This window comes from Ovis aries, chromosome 1, assembly GCF_016772045.2.
Source record: "Ovis aries strain OAR_USU_Benz2616 breed Rambouillet chromosome 1, ARS-UI_Ramb_v3.0, whole genome shotgun sequence".
Lineage (NCBI taxonomy): Eukaryota > Metazoa > Chordata > Mammalia > Artiodactyla > Bovidae > Ovis > Ovis aries.
Genome location: NC_056054.1, coordinates 115,521,278 through 115,525,670, shown reverse-complemented (window position 1 = coordinate 115,525,670; position 4,393 = coordinate 115,521,278). Strand labels below are relative to the sequence as shown.

General features: G+C 40.7%; 1 pseudogene; it reads left to right on the top strand.

Moving 5' to 3' along the window:
* The first annotated feature begins 3,861 nt into the window (after nucleotides 1-3,861).
* Nucleotides 3,862-4,072, top strand: LOC114109075 (guanine nucleotide-binding protein G(I)/G(S)/G(O) subunit gamma-5-like; annotated as a pseudogene).
* The last annotated feature ends 321 nt before the right edge of the window (nucleotides 4,073-4,393 follow it).

Here is a 4,393-nt window from a genome sequence, read left to right as displayed (position 1 = left end):
ATCATTTTTAAGTCATTATTGAATTTGTTACAATATTGATTCTGCTTTATGTTTTGGATTTTGATTTTGGCCACAGGCATGTGAGATATTAGCTCCCCGACCAGGGATCAAACTGGTATCCTATGCACTGGAAGGTAAGTCCTAACCACCAGATTGCCAGAGAAGCCCCTAAAACTACTATTGTGATCTTAAAGACAGTTGGTAAAATTCAACAATTACTCCTCCATTCCTGCCTCCCTCACCATCACCATATGTTGGTCCTGTGTTGGATATTTGAGTGTGAATGGCAACAGAGGGACACCCTAGCATAAAGAAAATTACAGCCTTCAACAAAATAGGCCTGCTCACACCTTTGGAATAATGAATGACTCACGAAAATATTATAAGATCAAACAATTAAACAAACACCATCTTGACATATGACATGCAAAGCCCCTCTAAAGCACTGATGCTCAATCTCCAGTGTAGAGAAGGTGTTCTCAATACTCTGCATTGGAATCACACACCAGAAATTTTTTTAAAGTACAGATTTCAGGACTCCAACCTCAGACATCCTGATTTAACTTTCCTGGTGTAAAGCCTGGGCATGTGAATTTCTAAAGAGTATTCCAGGTGATTCTGATATACATTGAGGATTGAGAATCACTAGTTTAGGGATTCCCATTTAATGGTTTGAGAGCTCTTGCATGCCTGCTAAGTTGCTTCAGTCGTGTCCAACTCTTTGCAACCTCAAGGACTGTAGCCCACCAGGCTCCTCTGTCCATGAGATTCTCCAGGCTAGAATACTGGAGTGGGTTGCCATGCCCTCCTCAAGTGGATCTTCCCAACGCAGGGATTGAACCTGCGTCTCCTGTACCTCCTACAATGCAGGTGGAATCTGAGCCATCAGGGAAATCCTTGAAACCTCAGGCCCTTAAAAAGATTTGTTGTATTTTTACATTGTACTATATTTTTATACTATATTAGTAAGTAATGCTCCCATAGCACATATTATCCAGGCACTGCTTGAAGTTCTTTATATATATTAACTCATTTATTCCTTGTAACAATCTTATGAGAAAAATACTGTTATCCTCATTTTACCGACAAGGAAATTGAAACAGAAAAGCATTCCTCAGTCACAGAGCTGAGGAAGAGCAAAACTGGAACTTGAACTCCAGGTATCAGAGACTTGCTATAAATCACTGCATACTGCTTCATGAGGCCACTCATTTAGAAATTTTAGTTTAAGGACATGTAAGAGTGTGAGGGAATCTGGCCCTTAAATCTGTGTATTTCCATTCAGAGGATATTTCTACTGACTTACAAACAAAAGGGATCAGAGAAAATTATTTAGAAAACTCCCCTTAGTCTCTCTAAGTCTCAAGGAAGAGATTTGTAAAGTTTACCTCCATTTATACTCATGTGAAAAGACCCTGATGCTGGGAAAGTTTGAAGGCAGGAGGAGAAGGGGACGACAGAGGATAAGATGGTTGGATGGCATCACTGACTCAATGGACATGAGTTTGGGTGGACTCCGAGAGTTGGTGGACAGGGAGGCCTGGCGTGCTGTGGTTCATGGGGTCCCAAAGAGTCGGACACGACTGAGCGACTGAATTGATACACTGCCAGTGCTTTTTTATTTGTTTGTTTTGACAAAAAGCAAACCTGTGGAGTTAAAGCCGGTTTGTTTTCAGTGATAAGTCACTTCCTGTTTTTAAGGCCAGGAGACCTTCTAAAAGCTTATTTTAAATCTCAAGTTGCTTCTCAAGCGTCAGCATTGTTTTACAAAGCCACATTTAGATGCATGCAGGCCAGATAAATCACTAAAGTGTCAACTGTGTAACCTTCGAAAGAATGCCCCTTCCTTAAGGATGGGGAAAAAAAAGCATAGTCTCTGGAATTTGCCTTGTTTTACAAGGCTTGCACATCTAAAAATACATCTAAAATATTTTTCAAACCCTATATGGTTTTGTATTCTTTCTTAACTAATGACAATAATGAATGATTATAAAAATTTAAGTCACCTCTTCATTTTTTCCCACAAGAAAATGTCAAATAAGGAAATGTAAGCCATTCCCATCTCTATATGTGAGAATCAGAGCATGAAGAAACAGGCTTAAATAGAATCAAAGTTTTGGAAAATTTCTAAAGATGTACTCAGTGGCTACAAGGTACCCAACCTGGGGCTAAATAATGTGGGGTTACCCATAAGACATGGTTCCTACTGATACGACCTGCCGGGATAACTCATTTTCCGCTTCTAGGGGGAGTTCTAATTCGGCCTCAGGAACAATTCCATTTTGAGGCAATTCAGTCAGTGAGACTTGTTACTTGCTAATTCAAATTCAATTCATTGAAAAAATCAGTGATATCTTCAATCCAGTCAGGAATCATGCTACTCTTCACTCCATCCTATAGTCCCTCTAAGTCGTCACCTCCAAATAATATTTTTCCCACTTATTATTTTCCCAAATAATAAGCTTTTCCCACTTTGCCCTAGGACTGTCCAGGTTTTAGCACTGGGAATACTATGTCCCTTGGGACTGTCTAGATTTTAGTACTAAAAGCCGATGTCCTGGGAAACCCCTCAATTCTGGACAAATCAGAATGATTGGTCACACTACTCTCAATATAGTCCCAAGTCTCACTTTTGAACCTCACATTGTTCAGGGTGCCATACAAGTGAAGTATTATTGTAGCTCAGATGGTTTATAAGGATGCTCAGTCTCTAAGCCACCAGTCAGGAACTGAGGGGAAAAAGTGGGTATCTTGAAAGTAGAAGCCACTAAACATAGCATTACCTAGAGCTATTTTATCTAAATTATGGCACAGTTTCATGCCAGTCTCAATATCAGCTCTTTTTCAGATAAGATATTTACCTGCAGCACCTGCTGATACTTAGACTAACACAGCACATGCAATCACTCCAATGGCCCATCTACTGGCCAGGCCTTCATACACACAAAATTGGCTAGAACAAGCACCTTTTGGTTTTTATGGTGCGGGAAAGAAGCTATGCTCTTCCTTCCTGGGCAGCATTATCTTGCAAAGAAAGCATAGGCTGGGGTTATACAGGAAGTCTCTCCTTGTCAAAAGGAGTGGAAGGCCATTTATGCTTTTTTGTGTGTCATAAATCACTTGCTTCCATACTTGCAAACCTGAAGTCAAAATGCTCAGCCAGAACGGAGAGATGGTCACTTTGCCTTTGGCCGCGTGATACCAGAGTCATTTACAGAGCAGGTACCAACAGCCCTGCTGACTGTGTGTCATGTCATCCATCATGCGAAACTAAACCAACAAGGCGTGAAGAGACAGTTGTGAGAACTCTTGTCAGAGAGGTCAGACCACTTCATCAAGGAGGCAGGGCAACGTTCAGGATAGCTGGCCAATGGGAAGGGTTGCTCAGGGCACATTTTTAACGAGGGGCTTTCCCATACTCTATAAAGAAAATCTCAGAAGGCAGAAGTTCACCTTTACTTTTGGGCACCAAACTATATTTGAGAAGGGACTATCACTCCTAAAATATGCTACAGTCTCATTCTTCTTCGTTCCTGCTGGTCCTTTTCAATTTTTCTCTTATTGTCAACAACTGAAGTGGCTACCTTGTCAAGTTGAGAAATGGCACTACTTTCAAATATTATCCATATTTTATGAAAGATATACTTTGTGAAGTAGACTTGCCCACTGAGCCAGGTTCTGATACTGTAGCCCCACTGCCATAACTATTTGAGTCTTATCCTCAAGACAAGCACAAAAAAACAAATGTTAAGAGACAAAGTTCTGAGCCTCACCCTGCCCCACCCCACCCTGCCCATTGGCCCAGTGAACCCACCGCAAACCAGCCTACGGCCTGTGTATCTACCCTCCTTTGAGTGCACGATGTCTGATTCATCCAGTGCCGCAGCTATGAAAAAAAGTGGTTCAACAGCTCTGGCTGGAGGCCGGGCTCAATCAGGCGAAGGTTTCCCAGGCAGCTGCAGATATGAAACAGTTCTGTCAGCAGGATGCTCAACATGACCCTCTGCTGACTGGAGTATCTTCAAGTACAAATCCCTTCAGGCCCCAAAAAGTCTGTTCCTTTTTGCAGTAAAATGAATCTTTACAAGGTTTTACAAACCGTTTTTCATAAACCAGTGACTATTCAAAGGAAAGCTAAATTTGAAGCCTGTACAAAAGCCTCTCTGTAAACTGCCATACTGTACAAACTTCTACTTTTGTTAATTCTTAATGTCTACCTCTCTGAATATTCATAATTTTCTGTTTCACAAGGATAATTATTTTATATACACTGATGGCAGCATACAATAAAATATTTAGTATAAAAAAAGAAACAAATACAGTCATTGCTCATATAACACTCAAATTTATGTAGAATCCTTTGCCTGGCACATATTTGTTAAATAAGATGATA